The sequence below is a fragment of the Periplaneta americana genome, chromosome 15 (assembly GCF_040183065.1).
Source record: "Periplaneta americana isolate PAMFEO1 chromosome 15, P.americana_PAMFEO1_priV1, whole genome shotgun sequence".
Taxonomy (NCBI): domain Eukaryota; kingdom Metazoa; phylum Arthropoda; class Insecta; order Blattodea; family Blattidae; genus Periplaneta; species Periplaneta americana.
The window spans coordinates 114428575-114449894 of NC_091131.1; the positions used below are offsets into that span (position 1 = coordinate 114428575).

The 21320-nt window shown below is 37.6% G+C and overlaps 1 long non-coding RNA gene across 1 annotated transcript; it reads right to left on the reverse strand.

Moving 5' to 3' along the window:
• Positions 1-6209: 6209 nt before the first annotated feature.
• LOC138715271 (uncharacterized) lies at positions 6210-19190 on the reverse strand. Its single transcript, XR_011336208.1, has 3 exons — positions 18588-19190; positions 14096-14200; positions 6210-11424 (listed from the first exon to the last, which is right to left on the reverse strand). It is a non-coding gene; the product is annotated as an uncharacterized lncRNA (long non-coding RNA).
• Between the last annotated feature and the right edge of the window lie 2130 nt (positions 19191-21320).

Genomic DNA, 21320 nt, shown 5'->3' on the forward strand with positions numbered 1-21320 from the left:
TCATAGTAATATGTTGTATCGAGGTTCCGCTGTATAAAACATAAACAAGACTGTAAGTTATTTTGTATGACAGCAAGGGAGTTGTGCACAAAATGCTTGTGACCAGTGACCAAACAGTTACTATTATCTGGAAATTTTGAAGTGTTTGTTTCAGAGATTCCCTTGTTTACAGTGTAAGTGTCAAGAAGAAAACAGTTTGTTCCTATTGCCTGACTACACACTAAGTCATAGGGCTTTCATTACTAGGAAGTTTCTGATCAGCACAAAAAAAATGTGTGTTGTCTCATCTACTGTAATTCGATAATCTTAGCACCATGCGACTTATTTTATTCCCAGAAATCAAAGTAATCTTGGAAAGGTGTTATTGTGATGTGGATCAAAGGTCTGAGTAAAGACAGAACAGAATTCCATGGCCTTCCACCATTCCTTTCAATTGCTTCACGATCATTGTCTGCAGTGTGTAAGTGAAGGAGAAAGAATGAACTTAGTAAAAAATGCTTAGATTGTTCATACATGGAATCTTCACTTTTTAGTCCCTTTTTCCAGATGTCACACTGAGTGAAACAATCTTCACAATTAACACTGCGTAACAAAATTTGAGCAACTTTTTGTTTATCTTATTTTTTTGGTGTTTATTGCTTAATTTTGTGATGTTGATTATGAATATAGGGGTGGTTTTTTTTCCCAATGTCGATATTTTGGATGTAATAATCCATTCTTCAATATTCTTAAAAACAACCAAAATTACATGTTTACTTAATATAACTAGAGAAATAAAGTGAAATCTAATATACAATACATTCTATAGTGGTTTACACAAGTTCAAATAATACTGAATAACACTGAAAAAAGGAAAACAACAATACCATCATTCAGAAATGTACACGAGAATGGCTTCTCCTTTTATGTTCTGTTGACTCCTCTGCACATACGATGCTCCATATATAGTCTCCCATCATTGCACAATCTCAACGACCCTGATACCTTCTTTCCATAAGCTGAATGAATGTCCTGGTGAAACCGTTCCCCATGTTCCTCGCTTATATCTCCTAAATTTGGTCTAAAGAAATTAATATGAGAAAACAAATAATGCATTTTGACTGACATTCTGCACCCTAGCACATGGTAATTCTGCATCAAATTCTCAATCAGTTTCTTGTAATTGTCACTTCTTTTGTTGTCAAAAAACCATTGCACTACCATTCTAAACTCTTCAAAAGCATTGCATTCGTCAAGAGTCATAACATCTACAAGTTCTTTAGACTGTAACATCACTCGAATCTGTGGCCCAGTAAAAATTCGACCTTATATTTTTGCTTCAGATAACTTGGGGAACATTTGTCTGATGAGAGCTAGAGCCTCAGAGTTACTGTTCAAACCTTTGATAAATTGTTTGATTAGTCCAAGTTTGATATGCAGTGAGGGTAACAGAATCTTCTCTGTAGACACAAGAGGTTCATTTATTACAATGTGTGTGCCTGGCTTCAATTCTTTTCCTTTTGTCCAGTGTTTCCTGGTGTAATGCTGACTGTCTGCCCTGCTGTCCTATAGGCAGAGGAAGCAGGAATATTTGGTGTAGACACCTTGAAGCCCAAGAAGAAACCCCAACATTTTAAAATCATCACTAATATCCTACTTGTGGCTTCCATAGTTGAATTTTTCCAAGAGAAGCTTGACATTTTCATACGTTTCTTTCAGCTGTGCAGAATGAGCCACTGGAATGGAAGGAAATTTGTTCCCATTGTGTAGTAGGACAACTTTAAGACTACTGCTTGAGCTGTCTATAAAAAGACGCCACTGGTCTGATTTATGAGGAATCTGGATATATTGAAAAAGAGCATTAACATTGCTACAAAGACATAGATTTTCAGATATTTCATAGAAGCACTCAAAATCCTTATGTCTTACTCTATATTTTGTTTATTTTGTATCCTTTAGCAATCAAGTTATGTTCCTTAAAACAGGATGCAAGGAGTTCGGCCTTTGATTTGGTTAGTTCCAACTCCCTTATAAGGTCGTCCAATTTTTGTTGAGTGAAGAACTGTGGTTTATTTGTTTGGCTTTCGTCATTATTGCAGAAATCACTGTCGTCACTAGGATTTTGTACATTTTCATCTTCAGATACATTCTGTTGTGGTGGCGATGGAATTGGCAACTCCTCAGAGTGCGGTACTGGAGCAATAGATGACTGTATGCTAGGATATGGAATGTGCTCTGTTCTTGGTACTTTTATAATGTGTAATGTCAACCATACAAAAGTAACAGTTGTCGTGATGGTTGGTTGGCTCTCTCCATATTCGAGTAACTGCAAAAGCCATAGATTTTCTTTTTCCATGTAGCCAACTCTCTAAGGTAGACCTACAGCTATCGCAAGACACATGAGAAGTCCAGCCAACAGTTTGGTCTCCAACCGTTACACTGAAATAAGCTTGGTAAGCGATACAGAACTTTGTCCCAAACACAATTTTATGTTTCACTTTTTTAGATGCGATATAATGTCCACAAACATAACAAAATGAGTCTGCAGGCAATTTACAACGTCTGGATACTGACATATTTCACTAAAAAACAAGAATCAATCGTTTCCATAATCACTGAACTGCAGTAGTTGCAATTTAGAATTTCACAAACAACAGGAAGACGTTTTGTGCAAAATATCGATATACATAGATATGACAATTAAAGATGTCGATGTACACTGATGTTACTAATGAAAAACGCCATTGTCATCTACTGATAATCGCTTTGAACTACTAAGATTATCACAAAAGAGCGGAAAATTCAAAATTACAGGGTTGGGCAGATAAAACCGGCCCGTCTCATCTCATTTGATTTGAAAGAACTATTCTTATTCACAAAACAACTCTTTACATTGCAACAACAAACAGAACAGTTTATAAATCATTTGTAAGTTATAGCATGTAACAAGCAACAATGTAACTAAACATGCGGAATAAAAGATAGACAACATAATTTGAAATCAAATGAAATGAGGCGGGCTGGTTTTATCTGCCCAACTCTGTATTAGCAAATTATTAAAAACCATAATAGTTGTTTATTTAAAAAAGTATCGACATTTGGAAGAAACTAATGGTATATTCGTGTTCAGCAGTCGAATTCATCCAATAAACACTAAGAAATGAACATAAACAATTTTTTGTTACGTATTGTAATTAGAATTTCTATGGTTCAGAAATAATTTGTATTATACATAACAGAGAAATGCTACAAATGAAAGATATACTTTAAAAAGTCATAAAGTACCATCTTTTTCATCCACTAGAACCAGTGCATAAGGCCCTTCATGTGATATGTTGACTGTTTCAGAGAGTTACCATCTGGACACCATCTGCAAATGGAAGTACAAGAAATAATGAAAATTTAAAACAATATAATTAATAGCAGTGGTGACTCGTGGGTATTGAATTCAGAGGGGCTGCATACATTATAAATCATGCAACTTGCCTTATTTAAAGATTAGTTCCATGTGCCTTGTCTTGTAGGTTGCAAACTTTTGAATCACCTTCTTATTAAAGTCTGAGATGTCGTTTAACATAGTCTTTTCAATGGACAACATGGCTAATGCAATCAGTCACTCTTCTCTCATTGTATTTCTAAGATAGGATTTTACTCTTTTCAAATAAGAAAAGCAACGTTCTGGTTTGGAAGTTGTCATTGGTATGGTGATAGCTATGCGTAATAGTTTCACAACTTCTGAAAATGAGGCCTGCAAATTCTCAGATAGAAAAAACTGCAAGAGCTTGTCTGCGTCACTGATATTTCTGAATTTTTGTCTCTGATACAACACAGTGAGGTCCGGTTTTTTAGTTTGTCTTTATCAGACACTGGAAAAAGCTTCATATATACATTTAGGTTATTTTCAGGAAATGATCTTTTCTAGCATTAAAATTTTTCTTGACACAGAAGAGAAGGTACTATAAGATGATCTATGAATTGCAATCGAGTGTTAGCTTGTGTGATAATGAAGTCACACACTCCTTGGCTGCCGCAACCCTTGTCTGATTCCCTTTGACCTTACGACGCTTGCTAGGGTTTTCATTTTCACAGTTTTCGCTGCGAGCCTTTGTATTTTGTTTAGCGGCTCTTTCCATTATGAGATTCAACCAATGGGCATAGCAAGGCACAAAATATGCATATTTGTAACAATCTCTAACTTTTGCTTGTGCTGTATTTAATACACCACTCATCATAGCTGCTTCATCGTAGCTCTGTCCAATAAGCTTATCTTCCTTTGTTTTAAAATTGTTTCGAGCTCTGATATTGCATTTGCATCTTGTTCGGTTGTGTTAAAGAAACACCAGAACCTCTCCACAGCTTTTTCTTCTTTGTTACAATACGGAACTACAACCACAATCATAAACTTCCAGATATATCTGTGATCTTGTCAGCAAGAACAGAGACAAATTCGGCTTCCTCAATCTCTGCTAAAATTTCCTCTCTGAATACGTCCAATATACATTCCAATAGCTCATTTTACAAGCCTATAAATGGCGAAGAAGTCTCCAAATGGACTTGAACATCGAATCTATTTCACTTGTATATTTCACCAAATTGAGGAATATTCCTTGATTGTCAGACCCTATCTTTTCATTATGCCCTCATAATGTTAACTCGTTGGTTCCACAAAACTTGATACAGTCAATAATTTCTAGACAACACTTCTTTGTTTTTTCTCACGCTGTTGTTGTTATGTTCAACAGCTTGTTTATGAGTTGAACTTAAACTCTCCTAAATATTCACTCTTCTCAACCCAGCCAAGTTCAAGGTGTTACTTATCTGTTTCGCCGAATTTACATGTTTATTAATCTTTTCATTTCTGAGTCCAGTTAAAATCGCTACCAAACAAAAGACATGGAAAACAGAATAGCGCATTTTTAATATCACAGCCTTTCAACCACACAAACTTCTTATACACATCACAATTAAACCTCCTCGTATATTCTTTTTGTCGGCTTGTCAAACAGAGTTTTATATCTAGCACAGGTGTAGACTTCTACGGCACTTAATTTCACATTTCTCCTGAATTGTTAAGGTACTTAACTGAATAGACTGTAAATATTGCACCGGTACTTCACATTATATTGTGACTTTTAAAATTAATTTTTATGTACTTTTCACCATATGAATTCAAATACTACTCATTCTGTACTCGGTATTAAAATTCAGCTGACCATCAATCACACATTACTAATTATATCATCACTGTGCCTCCAAAATCCGCTGTGTTTTTTTAAATAATTTTCAAGAGAAAGAGAAAAGCAAATGTCACTTTTAATTTCCTTGATTTTCAAACCTATTTGCGGTATAATTTAATCATTTTTCTTGCATTTATTGAAGTTATACTGAAAGTGGCTTTGAAAAATCAAGAAAATTAAGAGTAACGATGCTTTTTTCTTTCTCCTACAAAATCGTTTTAAAAACACATAGCGGATTTTGGAGGTGCAGTGACGATATATGGAAAGCACGATGTTTTAAAGTTTGAATCTAACTTTGTCTTCAAGAGAAAAAAAGCGGAGGAAATGAAATAATACATGTTGAAGTCATTAGTAATGCTGAAATCTGCTTGAATGACTTGACAACAGAACTGGAGGCAAGTAAATGTAGTCATTTAATGGTTTCAACAAATATGATTCCTTTTCTCTCTCTCTCTTCAATTGAAGACGAAGGTAGATTCAATATAGACTGGAAGAACCTGGTTAAAGCCCAGGTGAAGGAAACATTTAATTTCGTCATAACTTCCAGAATGGTTCTGGTGTTCAATGCCTGATTGAATACCAGATCTTTCCAAAATATAAAAGGTGGTCAAAGCAATATACTGACTATATTACCTCTTAATGCTGAGGTCAAGCATGGAAATTATATCTCCGTGTATCCTATGGAATGCACATAGGAGTGTGTCGTTGGTATGACGTGGTGCATTATAATGTGCATACAGAGTAGCTCACATAAAGTGTTACAAGTCAGTATCTCTTATATGGATCAATAAAACTAAATGCTTCGTAACAGGAAGAGGATATGTGAGAAATTCCATCGACAACTTTTCAGTAGTGTTGAACCGTCGCTGGGTCTGGTTGGTCTTCTTTGTTAATAAAATAAAAGATAAATATCTTACTAATACCAAATAACCCCGCCATGAAACGTTATGATCAGGATGGTAATCTACGTGTCGAGGTAGTTAAGTAACAACACACACTCCCTATGTTAAACACAATCATTTATTTAGAATAAACAACAAAATAAATTCGTAGCACAGAAAATATCTTCTTCACAGAGTAATGTTAATCAAATCCAGCTAATTACCTTACATAGGCAGGTACTCCCCCTCGCTGGCATCCATCTTGTCATACAACCTTGACGTAACCAACACTCAGCACACACATAGCCGTTACACTCAAATTGGCCACCCCTCAAACATCACACAACAATGGGTGCCTTCATTGTGTATTTCATACTCATCAAATTCGTTCTGCTGCAATAATTAAGTAAAACGTAAACCAAAACCATCTCACTGAACTCCTTGTAGTTTGTGGTAGACTTTTAGTTATATCACAGCTAGAGAAACAATAACCTGAAATAAAAATACCGACCGGTATTTAACCAGAGTTGACTGCACGCTTGTCAGACAGAAAAATGAATGCAGTTCAAGATAATTAGTACATCACAAAACTCTCCACTAAACTCCACACGAATATCTTCTGCGATACACTCGCAGGATCCCACAACACGTTGGACTACGCAGCTACTAGTAGACTTATCGAACCCAGTTCGATCCCCGGCCTACATAGGAGCTCGTGCCCTTCACAACACACGTTCTACCTCCAAGCCATCCCTCTAGCATACTGACGCCACTGCTGCAACCTCTGCAATACACTTACAGGTTCCCACAACATGTTGGACTACGCAGCTACTAGTAGACTTATCAAACCCAATTCGATCCCCGGCCTACATAGGAGCTCGTGCCCTTCACAACACACGTTCTACCTCCAAGCCATCCCTCTAGCGTATTGACGCCACTAGCCCGAACAACTCGATTCACAGGCGAAATACCAAACGGCGTCTCTATCTTAACCAATCGGATAATGTAATGAAAAATACTAAATTCTCCCCAGGGTATCAACCATTCAGCAATAAATACTAATTCTCCCCAGGGAATCAACCACTCACTCGCCAACCATAGGCTAAGGCCCTTGTTTTCAACTCATCACAGATTACAAGAAAGAACACCATAGACTACGGGAAAACAGAAAGGTGAGAGGAAAGAAGCCATCTACGAGAAGTAAGAAGAACTAGATCAGAAAGGAAAAAACTACAAGCCATCTATGAAGAGTTAGAATAATTAAAACTAACAGAGGAAAGTATAAAGATAGAAAACTGTAAAAGAAATAGAAAGGAAAAGAAAGACGTGCTGAAATAAAACAGCACAGACTCCCCCCCCCCCCAAAAAACTGGCGCAGTTCCTGAACAGCGCCAACTCCAGGTCCAAAGACGCTGTGTGAACAAGTAGGCTACCAAAAAGGGAACTCATCCCCAGCTATGTCCCATCACAAGCCACTAGGTACTGTATCTTCCAAGTGCACAACCAGCACTGACGCCACTGCTGCAACCCATCCAAACGGTCGAACATAAATCGTTTAGGCACCGAGTGTCCACGGGTAGAGGCGGTATCCCCACCGTGCTCCCCTGCGACCCACTTGGCCCTTCGGAATGACTGCAGTCCGTAGCAGTCACCCCAACCAACTAAATTCCTTCGATCCACGGACCTCTGGGTTATAGTCACAGCACACTTCCACCTTTGGCGCAATCAGTAAATATATCCACCACAAACGTGATCGTTGCAACAAAGTCAAACACAAACAGCAACATCTTAAAGTGACAGAAAGGAAGAAGAGAAACAAGTAGAGAAAAGAAATTAGAAAGAAAGTAAGCTACAAAGGATAGAGGACACGAAAGAGAAGAAGATAAAACATATAAAGAGAGAAGAGAAAAAGGAAAAGATAAATTTTGCGAATAAACGGCCCCCAAAATAACTAGCTCGAGCTGTGATGATACATAAAAGCCAACCTAGAACTAAAAACACACGTAACAATATAGAACTCAAAAACATAGAAATACTTAATAATTCAACAATGTCAAAGTGAATAAGATAAACTTGAAACGAAGGAAAACACGTGAACAATACAAACTTTTAAGTGATGTCTATAACTTGCTTCACATATGACCATTTCTGGTATAATAGTCTTTTCAGCCATTTTATCACTTCCTCTTGATGATATGCACAATCATATATGTGTCCACTGCCCGTTCATGAATATAAAAGGTAACACACTCCTTCGTGACAAAACCAGGTTAGTACACAGTACTCATCACACCGTCCACTCATGATACACTCTAGTACAAACTTTTACTGGGTAGTTTTAGTAAATACCACCGTTTGGTGCAATGTACCTTACTATTAAAACAACCCTTAGCTCACTAAATGCTCAAATGAGACATTTAGGCATACAGCTCTGTAATAACAGAGTTATCAGAAACCCGAACCAGTTCTGATCTGAACACAAAATTCCGTCTGCAGTGTCGTTTGGCTGTCCGTCACAATGAAAAAACCTGGTACAGCCAAACTGACCAGACCTCACTCACGCAACCTCTCTGACGTCACTCCCAAAATCCGTCTGCAGTGTCGTTTCGCCGTCCGTCACAATGCAAAACCCTGGGACGGCTAAACTGACCAGACCACACTCACATAACTTAACCTAACCTAACCTTTTCCCCTTTTACATTCCCTTAGGGGGAAAAGGTGCCCATTTTAGAAGACTCTTACTTCATGCATGGGCTGCAGTGGCGGTATTCTGAGTCTTCAGGCTTCGGTTCCTGATAACTTTTAGCGGTATAACAAGTTATACCCTTTCCCAACTCGCAAGTTATCCTATCCCATTCTTCCCGAAAATGTTCCAAACTGACTCCAGGATCTGGATCGTGGTGTAGAGACTTCGTAACTCCTGAAAACGGCAAGGGAACTTCACTCAACTCCGGAAGTACAATCGGAGAACCACTCAGTTCCGGCTGACCAATGCAGACCCGATCTTTCCCAAAGGAACTCGAATCTACTTCCTGACTTTCCCCTTCATACCTATGAACAACAAGGTCCACCGATGCCCCAACTGGAAGCAATTTGGGTGCCTTACATCGATTAGCAAAGTGGAATTTGATCTCCGAAGCATGTTTAAAATAAAATTCCTCCTGTGGGATGTCTACAATAAGCCCCGTCTCCGCCATGAAATCAGCGCCAAAGATGGCGGGGTTAACCAAACCTTCGACAACCCAGAAACTAAATTCGCAAACTACCTGTCCAACCTTAACTTTCAAACTGACACGACCACTGACCGAAAGAGACTGGGAAGTAGCCGAGAAAAACACCATGTTCCCGGGGATAATCTCCCATCCCTTCTTCCACGCTAATTCTAAACTAACCAATGAAACGACACTGCCTGTGTCCAACAACACCTCCACTAACTCTCCACCTAACTGAGCCCTAGCAACGGGGCACTGACCGCGAGGGGGCACTTATCTCACGAGACACAACCCGAACAACTTCTTCACTCTTTCTCTGATTTTGCTCCACGTGACCCCGTCGATTACATTCACGGGCAAAATGCCCTGCTTTGTTACAAACAAAACACCTATTGCCCTGTCCCAAAACGACGGATCTAGTCGGGGTGGTTCCTGCCAGGGCACCACTATCTAGTATCGCCTGATTCCGCACACATAACGTGTCGAGCTGAAGGAAGATCTGTGGCCGGTTGGCGCTTAGGTACTGAACCCTGATCTCGGGATCGCGCGCCCCTGACAACGCAGCGTCCACTATCTGACTTTCCGTCAACCCAGCTACAAAAACCTTTTCGATGACTTTTAACTCTTCCACGTATTCAAGTAGGGTCTCACTGTCACCTTGTTTACGGTAGAAATACTCCCCGAACAGAAGATGACGAGTCTTGTCAGGAATGAACTCGTTCAGGATACCCTTATGAAAATCTAGCAAGGTTTTTTCGTCTTCAATGGCCGCCAATACTCTGTTAGTTAACACTCCATTAGCAAAAGGGAAAATCAGATGTAATAGCGAGGCCTCATCCAAATGAAAAGTTCTACATATACCCTTAAACTGCATTAACACCCTCAGAAAATGCATGACTGCCTGTATACTACTAACGGAGAAAACCATCCCTTTCTTCAGAACGGATTCAAAAGGATTAGGCATGTTAGAAAAAAATCAAGCTACGGTAGTCCTTCTTCCTGTCGAGATTGGAAACTTTCACAGGGACTTGAGCTTCATTGGCCACCCCTGAACCCTGTTTCTGCTCTCTCGTGGTCTCCTGGCTCCTACTCTTTTTCAAATTCGTTAGTTCCATTTTCACTATCCCCAATCTCTGCATTTCCTTCTCGAACGTTTCCCTATCTACAACTTCCAACTTAACCTCGAGTATATCTTTCAGTCGTAATTCCCAGTGAATCACCCTGTTCCATATTCTTCTAAAATGATCCTTCTGAAAATCGACCCTCAACTCCTCCAGAAATTCCGAAAAGGACTCCATGATTTCTACACATTTGAAAAGTTCACTAGCGATACAGTACTGGGGGTATTTCTGCAGAGTCTGCTGGGAAACGAACCCCGGTTCCCTAGCTTTGGCTAGGAGAGTGGTGACATCTGCGTTCGAGTCAACCTCCGCACCATGTGCTCTCAGCTCATATAGCAACTCATCTTTATGGAGGGCGCGCCACTCCATCATTCCAGCATCCATCTTGAAACACAAAAAACAACAAAAAGCACAATCCCAAGTACCTCAGCTTTGAGATTCCAAATGCCGATCATAACCACGCAACTCTGCTAACACTGAACCGTCACTGGGTCTGGTTGGTCTTCTTTGTTAATAAAATAAAAGATAAATATCTTAATAATACCAAATAACCCTGCCATGAAACGTTATGATCAGGATGGTAATCTACGTGTCGAGGTAGTTAAGTAACAACACACACTCCCTATGTTAAACACAACCATTTATTTAGAATAAACAACAAAATAAATTCGTAGCACAGAAAATGTCTTCTTCACAGAGTAATGTTAATCAAATCCAGCTAATTACCTTACATAGGCAGGTACTCCCCCTCGCTGGCATCCATCTTGTCATACAACCTTGACGTAACCAACACTCAGCACACACATAGCCGTTACACTCAAATTGGCCACCCCTCAAATGTCACACAACAATGGGTGTCTTCATTGTGAATTTCATACTCGTCAAATTCGTTCTGCTGCAATAACTAAGTAAAACGTAAACCAAAACCATCTCACTGAACTCCTTGTAGTTTGTGGTAGACTTTTAGTTATATCACAGCTAGAGAAACAATAACCTGAAATAAAAATACCGACCGGTATTTAACAGAGTTGACTGCACGCTAGTCAGACAGAAAAATGAATGCAGTTCAAGATAGTTAGTACATCACAAAACTCTCCGCTAAACTCCACACGAATATCTTCTGCGATACACTCGCAGGATCCCACAACACGTTGGACTACGCAGCTACTAGTAGACTTATCGAACCCAGTTCAATCCCCGGCCTACATAGGAGCTCGTGCCCTTCACAACACACGTTCTACCTCCAAGCCATCCCTCTAGCGTACTGACGCCACTAGCCCGAACAACTCGCTTCACAGGCGAAATACCAAACGGCGTCTCTATCTTAATCAATCGGATAACGTAATGAAAAATACTAAATTCTCCTCAGGGTATCAACCAATCAGCAATAAATACTGATTCTCCCCAGGGAATCAACCAATCACTCGCCAGCCATAGGCTAGGCCCTTGTTTTCAACTCATCACAGATTACAAGAAAGAACACCATAGACTACGGGAAAACAGGAAGGTGAGAGGAAAGAAGCCATCTACGAGAAGTAAAAAGAACTAGATCAGAAAGGAAAAAACTACAAGCCATCTATGAAGAGTTAGAATAATTAAAACTAACAGAGAAAAGTATAAAGATATAAAAATGTAAAAGAAATAGAAAGGAAAAGAAAGAAGTGCCGAAATAAAACGGCACAGTGTGCCCCCCTTCACCCCCAAGGGGGTTTACTTTAGAATTTTAAATGGTATGATATAAGTTAACCACTCCTATCTCTCAATGTAAGAACAGAAATGCGTTACTATACCCCTTTTCATGGAGGTCGCAGCTTTTTAACCTCCTGGAACAACAGGAGTCATTTGTGCTTAAGCAACATTGCCTAGCCCCTAGTTGTAATATGACTCAATCGTTGTTAGTTAAATATTACATGCTCCTAAACAAAATGTTGTAGCCACAAAGAATAAGAGACGTATGAACTAAGTCACGTGAAAAGCGAATGATGTCTCACCACACTTTGCAAGATGTATGCATGAACTGTTAAATAAGAAGTTAGATTACATATGAATTGGAAGTGCTGGACCTGTCACATGGCCAGCCTGCTTACTTGATTATTTTTTATGAGGTACATAAAACAAAAAGTCATGCCTACAGCACCTACAACCAAAGAAGATACAAAGGAACAAGTATGTTGTCAAATGTTAGGAAAAACCTTAATAAAATTTTATTAATAAGTATTTAGATGTTAATGTAGGTCATTATTATTATTATTATTATTATTATTGTTATTATTATTATTATTATTATTATTATTATTATTGACCATTAGGAAAGTTCAGGATAATAGACAGAGTTTGGAGTTCAATGGGTTACATCAGCTTCTTGTCTATGCGGATGACGTGAATATGCTAGGAGAAAATCCACAAACGATTAGGGAAAACGCGGAAATTCTAGTTGAAGCAAGTAAGGTGATAGGTTTGGAAGTAAATCCCGAAAAGACTAAGTATATGATTATGTCTCGTGACTAGAATATTGTACGAAATGGAACTATAAAAATTGGAGATTTATCTTTCGAAGAGGTGGAAAAATTCAAATATCTTGGAGTAACAGTAACAAATATAAATGACATTCGGGAGGAAATTAAACGCAGAATAAATATGGAAAATGCGTGTTATTATTCGGTTGAGAAGCTTTTGTCATCTAGTCTGCTGTCAAAAAATCTGAAAGTTAGAATTTATAAAACAGTTATATTACCGGTTGTTCTGTATGGTTGTGAAACTTGGACTCTCACTTTGAGAGAGGAACAGAGATTAAGGGTGTTTGAGAATAAGGTTCTTAGGAAGATATTTGGGGCTAAGAGGGATGAAGTTACAGGAGAATGGAGAAAGTTACACAACGCAGAGCTGCATGCATTGTATTCTTCACCTGACATAATTAGGAACATAAAATCCAGATGTTTGAGATGGGCAGGACATGTAGCACGTATGAGCGAATCCAGAAATGCATATAGTGTGTTAGTTGGGAGGCCGGAGGGAAAAAGACCTTTGGGGAGACCGAGACGTAGGTGGGAAGATAATATTGAAATGGATTTGAGGGAGGTGGGATATGATGGTAGAGACTGGATTAATCTTGCTCAGGATAGGGACCAATGGCGGGCTTATGTGAGGGCGGCAATGAACCTCCGGGTTCGTTAAAAGCCAGTAAGTAAGTATTATTACTATTGATGCTGCCACCACCACCACCACCACTATTATTTTGAGCACTTAATGAAGTGACATAAAATGAAATCTCTGAAATTTTTACTTCTTTCGTACTTTTACCTAGTATGCCTTCGAAATTTCAAATGCCTAATACTGTACTTCTCAATATTCTACTGTACTGTGGAGGAAAATATTTTGGATGAAAGTTACATAATAAAAAAAAAAATCAGAATTTCCAAAAATTATAGTAATTTCATTTGAAATTCTAAACTTACCCTCCTCCCGCTCCCGAATTCCTCATGAAGAGTAAACACTGAAAAGTTTCCAATGTAATTTTTTGAAAGGTCTCTTGCTGTTATAAGATTGAAAAAAATCAGCATTTAGTTTTATTGATCCATTTAAGAGATATTGGCTTGTAACCTTTTATGTGAACCACCCTTTATATTCTAGGCCTATTTAACTTGATTTTCTCTGTGACAGATTACCTAAAGAAGATGGCTTTTTGAAAAGCACCGAAGGTCTTTGGTCCAGTCTTCCAGCTGGAACGAACTCAAATGGAAACACTGGCACAAAGAAGAGGATCCATGTTCCTGTGGTGGGAAAATTTAAAATGAAAATTGACATGCAATTTTCTGGAAGAAAATATAGTAGAAATGTTACAAGGATGCAGAAACATGATTCGAATTCAGATGTAAAAGAATCTCAAAAACGACAGAAGGGAAATTCTGTACAGCCCACAAGAGTTAACTCTGCAAAGAATTCTACTAAGAGATGGCTACCTGAAAATAAAGATTTAAAAAAAGCTAAGGCTTCTAATGAAACTTGTTTACAGGAAGACAACTGCATAAAGGACGTTTCGAAAGACATTTCGAGTAAAGTCAGAGTAGAGGAGTTACAGACACAGCCTAAATCAGAAGTGGACAGGAAGCAATTCCTTTGTCATGATTGTGGGAAAATTTTCACATTAAAGCATCAGCTCCAAGGCCAGTTACGGACTCATACTGGTGAAAAACTATATTGTTGTTCTGTGTGTGGAGAGTCGTTCGGTTTTGGTAGCTGTTTGAGAAAGCACATGAGGATACACACACTAGAAAAACCGTATCTATGTACTGTGTGTGGGAGGAGCTTCAGTCGTGGTGATATGCTCACTAAACACATACGGGGTCACACAGGCGAAAAACTCTACCATTGTACTGTGTGCGGCAACAATTTTGGACGTCGTAGTACCCTCATTAACCATTTGAGGGCCCACATGGGAGGAAAAAGTTATCTGTGTACTGAATGTGGTTGGAGATGTGTTCAGAGTTATGACTTAACAAAACATATGCGTTGTCACTCAGGTGAAAAACCAGTGTGCTGTAAAGTAGAAACAAAGAGTCTAGCTTTTGTTTAAAAAAAAATGCCGCTTTTCTCTCTAATAAGCAAGGCCCGGATTTTGATAACTTAAAAATGATCAAAATTGACATTACCTTGAAACAGTTTAAAGGAACTTATAAGTTGCAAAAATTAGCCCATAAATTTGGGGCTGTAGTAGTTCATATGATAAAACAATGGACTTTAGACTGGAAGCTCCTGGATTCGAGTCCATTGGATGGCGGAATTTTTCTCGTCATAACTTCCAGGACAAATTAATTGCATTTATTTTATTGGTTAATTGACTATGCTGTACTAGTTATTTAGTGTTGTTGGGATTGATGATAGTGAGATGGTATCTGACGAGATGAAGTCGAGGATTCGCCATAGATTACCTGACATTCACCTTACGGTTGGGGAAAACCTCGGAAAAACCCAACCAGGTAATTAACCCAAGCCTGAACCCAACTTTGGATTAGCAAGCAAGCACCTCAGCTGACTGAGCTATGCTGGTGGCAATTGTATTTATTAAATATAATATATGGGGAAAGGAACTGGTCACCCTACCCCATTATCTCCTGACCTAGTTTCCTCATAAGTAGTGCCTTGTTGGTATCACTTGTGAGGTTCAGACCTGTCTTCGGACAGTGGACTAAATAACAACAAATACAAACGTACAACGTATTTTTCTAGCAATTTTGTATTTGTTCTGTAGGCCTGGCTCAGTACCTCATAGAATAAAGGATGATTGTTGAGTGTTAGTGAAATCATGACAATGGTGAAGGGAAACAGTAGGTCTATATCCCCGAGATGGAAATCGAACCCAGGTCATTACTGTGAAAGGCAGAGAAGCTAACCACTCAGCCACTTGAGTACCAATTCTTTCTGTGGTCAAAATGTGACCAGAGCATAATACTGACCACATCAATTCTTTCTCATGCAAGGAGAAAACGTGAACTTTACCTCCATGCCTCCATATAATGTCCAATACTGGTATCATAGGATATCTTTACTCTATAACAGGTATGCTCATTCTCTGACTCCCGATTACGTTCTGTAATCACAACCTTCGAATGTAGAGCATGCTGTTCCTCGTTCGAAGCTCGACGGATGACTGCGGAAGGCAGTTCAAGTACTTAGTAACGTACGAACAGTGCGGGACAATGACAGAGTCAAAACGTTCTGTAAGCAAATGGCCATTCTGTACAGTGTGGGAGGAAGACTATTAATTGTTTTGCGTTCGGTAAAGTGTTTACTATGTTGTAAGGTACTGTCAGGAATACTACTGAGCAACATAAAATGACATTATGCGCTCTGCCATCCAGAACATGCCGAAGTGACAGGGAAGCTGTTTTCTGTAATATGTATTCATATACCAACGTTATTATTAACACCAGCAGCATTGTTATTACTGTTGTTAGGTCTATTACAATTATTATTATTATTATTATTATTATTATTATTATTATTATTATTATTATTATTATTATTATTGTGGTGATTTCATTCCAACAAAAATACATGTTATGATAAAATAATTTTTCAGAGGCATTACAGTTTCAAGAATTGAAAGCATTTAATGAAAGGCCAAACATTGAAGAGAGTCGAACAATTTAGAGTCTATGTTTAGGAGCAAGTTATGTAGTGTGTTGGGAATTAGCTAAGGCACTAAAACCCTTGTAAAGAGATGTATGGTGCCTGAACAAAATATAGTTAATTATATCTCTGTACTGGAACAACTCAAATTTGAATTCACAGAACATAGATTTAGTGATTTTAGACGTATGGAAAGTGATAATAATCTTTTTGTTAATCCTTTCATAGTAAATTTAGTACAATCCATGAGAGTGCAGTTCCAGGACGAGTTAATTGATTTACAAAGTAACGTAGAATTCAGAACTAAATGCAGAGAATATGACTTGACAAGCATAGAAGTATTAAAAAATTAACAAAACTAAATATCCCAAGATTAGCATATTCTCTATCACTATGTTAGCTACCTTTGCCTCGACATACGTGTACGAAGAATTATTTTAGAGAATGAAAGTTGCTAAATCCAAACATAGATCCCGATTAACAGATGAGCATCTTTCGAGTCAGCTGCGCATTGCAGTAAATTTGTTGGAAATAGATTTCCGATTACTTGCAGAAAAGAATCCACATGTTGAACAGATCGCAATGTATGGTGGAATATGAAAATAACATTATCTATGATATAATAATATCATAACTATATTAAATATAATACACAATGTAATAACTGAATATTACAGTGTATATTCTTTCCTTTTTCAAATTCAGTTTATTATCCGTATTTGTAAAGCAATGCCACAGGCGGTGTTGCAATGTAGTTGCGGAGCCCAGTCCGTACACTGTCTGTGTTATGCAGTGCATCATCCGTGTAATCGGAGCTTTTACAATTTTGAGCATACCTGCTCTATAAAGTGAACAGCATTATTTATTAAATTACACAACAGTAAAATATTTTCAAGTGAATTAACCTCACTTTTTATGTCTTTGATAACATTTCGCAGTATGAGTATTCACTAATTTAGCAGTTGAATTTTTTCCAATACTGTTCTGTAGATTGCAGAAAAATCAATATGGCGTGCATCTTTGTAATTTAATTTTAGTAGAATAAGTTTAGACTCTATAAACTAATTCAGTTACATTTGTAGAAACGTGTAACTGTATTTTGAAATAGGTACAGTACAAACTTTTAGTGCTTCGTATGTGTTTGTTTTCATACTGCTGTGGTGAGATATTAGGGAGTGTTTTTAATAGTATACCTTTTGCTATTCCTTCTGGTGATAAGTTCATCTTTTTCATAATTGAAGGGTACACGGGAAAAACGAATAATGTCACATTTCCATTAAAGGTGAGACAATGATCTATTTCAGTATATAACTGCAAAATTTATTGGTGTTTCTAATTGAAATGAAGGAAATGATGAGTGTATCCGTGGTTTTAATTCTCCTTTACCACTTTTGGTAAAAATAACATTAAAGTTAGTAGTAATACAGTGAATTAGATAACGACATCAGCCTTAAAGGAATTGTGATATTGTTCGTTTTTCCCGTGTACCCTTCAATTGCTATGCAACGAACATTGAAAGTGAATTGCAAGTTTAAAAGTTAATAATAAAATAGTTATGCAAAACTGAAAAAAATGAGAGAAACGTTATACAATTTTTTGCAACAAAAGTGGCATGATAAGAATTTGAAAATAATTGAGTGCTATCTGCAAAATACCAAACAAGAGATATGTCGTTCAAATCCGAGAGATTTCACAGTGAAAATAAACTGTGGGTGGTTAATGTTTATTTGTACTGTCATGTGATACTAAGAAAACATTTCAGAACTGAAGAATAGTTACACGAATAACTTCATTTTCGTTAAATGTGAATTCACTGTTTCTGTACAGATTCTTAACATTGTATATCAGGGTTAATGAAGTTACAATGCAGCCACATCTTTTCATTATCTGGGCTTTCATAATTTTTCATTCACGTCAAATTATTCTATCTATGTAAAGATTAATTTTTGGTCCTACAGAATATATCTGTTATGGTAATAATTAATTAAATTGTTCTATGTTAAATTACTGGCACAATTTAAGACTTACAAGTCTTTTAACAGTGAAGCATCTTCATTTTGTGTCCTATGCCATAGCTGTGTGGTCTAAGGTGTCATGTCTTGGACTGGTGATATGAAATGAGTGCTGGTTCGAATCTTCGTCGGGAAATAAATTTTCTCACGAAATTCTGGCCAGTGGTGTGGGATTCATGCTCACTCAGCATTGTGAGGTTTTGTACGCCAACTTTAACAGGTGTGTTGACCACATTTTACCCCTGTACTGTTGGATGATCGTTTACATCTGTTGAGACATGTGAACAGTTGGTGTGATGGTCTTGGGCCTCCATGAGCTGTCATGGCATGATTTAATTAATCTTCATTCTGTAATGCAGAATTTAGGAGAATCAGTATTGACATAATAATTTGTATAATTTGAGTGAATTAATGTACAAAAGTGATTCTATTTGTTGAATAATTTGATTTGAATTGTCTCACTACCCCACTTGCGAGTATGGTTTTGTAACACAAATAAAGAGGTATAGTGTGACTGCATCTATACTAAATAAAACAAATGAAACACTGAACGTCACTGATACTTTATATTCAATCACTGTTGAGTTGTAACACAGTTTTTCTTATTCCTAACCTTGGTCCCTACCTACTGCTTTGCTTACATTACTTTCAAACAAGCAAAAAAGAATGAAATCCATATTTTTTACTGTCATTATTAATAACTAGCGATTCTACTTTTTTGTACGAATCAGAAAGTTTGGTTCTGACAACTATGCAGAGGCAAAGAACTCAAGCAGAGATGAAATTACTATAGCCACGTCATTATTATTTCTGGCAGCCAACCACATTGCAGCTCGACTACATTTAAACATACGCATCATGTCATTGGCCACAGGTATGTAGAATGTACAACGCAGTAAGACCCAAAAAAAGAGAAGCCATGTAGGAAATAACAGTGACATGATTATAGACCTTTGGGACACAAACAAATTAATATGTGAATAATTAAACATTTCAAATATAATGGACAGGATAATTATACGAGTACAGATGAAATTGGTATCAACATTTAGGGGAAAAAAAAAAGTCATATTCCATTTAAGGGGATCTGCTATTGAGTTTTGGTCATTTTCTTCATTTCTCTTTTAATATGTCAAAAAATTTACGGTTTCTTGAGGAATACTATAGTGAAGATTTCATCATGATATCTTTATTCTAAGTCAGAAATTTAGTTTATAAGTGGCTACTACAAATTCAGAATGCATATTATAAACTTTAAAGTAATTTTATCGCAAATCAGAATTGTTACATTTTTGAGAGACTCTTTGCCGCCAAAGTCCGACCTCTCTGCTGTAAGTGCCCCGAGCTCAAGTCCAGCTCTAGCTGACGTGTTTTGCACCTCACATTTGTACAGAACCTTCACTCAGGTCTTGAGCAATTTGTTACATTCCATTCCTTCCCATTGAAGGCTTTAAGGAACCAACCTGGACAAATACCCAATGTCCCATCCCTACCTTCCCGTGGTGCAGCTGTTAGTAAGCATAATTTTACGAGCTGAACTAAAGGGAGGGGCTACTCATCAATGAGCACTGGTCAGTTTGATGAGTTAATGACTGAATTTGGTATAATTTTCCTCTATCCAATACCTAATTCCCTCTTTACTCTTTCCTAACCAGTCCTCTGACTGAACTCTTACTTTCTATGATCCCGATGGCATTAGAGCATTCGAGGCCTAGGGGTTCATTTCCCTTTCCTTCCTCCTCTTTCTACTTTTCTGTTCCTAGTGCTGACCTGCTATGGCACTAAAATCGTCCTCCAGTGGCTTAAGGAGGGAAAGTTGGTGATCAACAAGATCTCCCAGCTAGGTCCAATGGACCCGTCGACCAACAGCAGGTGTGGTCCTCCAGACATTCTGGGGGTTGTGTGTGAATGAAGTAGCCACCAAAACGTTAAAATATGGTGTTCACTTAAATTGGCTACAACTTGCCATTTTCACAAATATTGGAGTGCAAGAGGCAAATGACTTCACTGTCAAATGCCTGGCATTAGAAAACAACAACAACAACATTTTAACTTACTGGAAATAAGAAATATCCTAGAGCAATGGTTCCCAAACTGGGGGCCGTGAGACGATTTACAAAATAAAATAAAAAAACGCCTTATTAATATACACTTAATGTGTGTTCAGAAACATGTACAACATTCAACATAAAAAAAGTTTCAGTAGTTATACAGTAAAGTAAAAAATAATTTTATTTATGTTACAAATATGCCTGTTTTTCAGAAAGTATCTCTCAAATCTGGACTCTGTATTTGATAAATATGATACAGTGCAACTCCACAAATAGACTCTCACTCTCGTATATACTTCACGATACAAGGTAAGTCAATGCATCCCATCCCGTGCTGCACAGGGCTAACCAGTTGAACCAGTGCAGTAGTGTGCAGATACTCGTACATGTTGGTAGCATGGCAGGGAACAAAAAATGTGTGCTTATGTTGAAGTAGAAGTTACAAATATTAGAACGGTTTAAAAAAGGTGAATCAATCAGAGCCATTGCTCAAGAATTTGACATTTCGATCAGAACAGTGTATGGGATAAAACAAAATTCATCTAAATACGAGGCATTCTGTAGTGATTATAAGAAGCTTTGTTATTACCTGTTAATTGCAGTATGAAAATACAGTTTATTTCGTGTAATTTTCACAATTTAATCAATAAGGATGATTTATGTTCTCTCTTGAATGGTATACACAATTTTAAAATAAT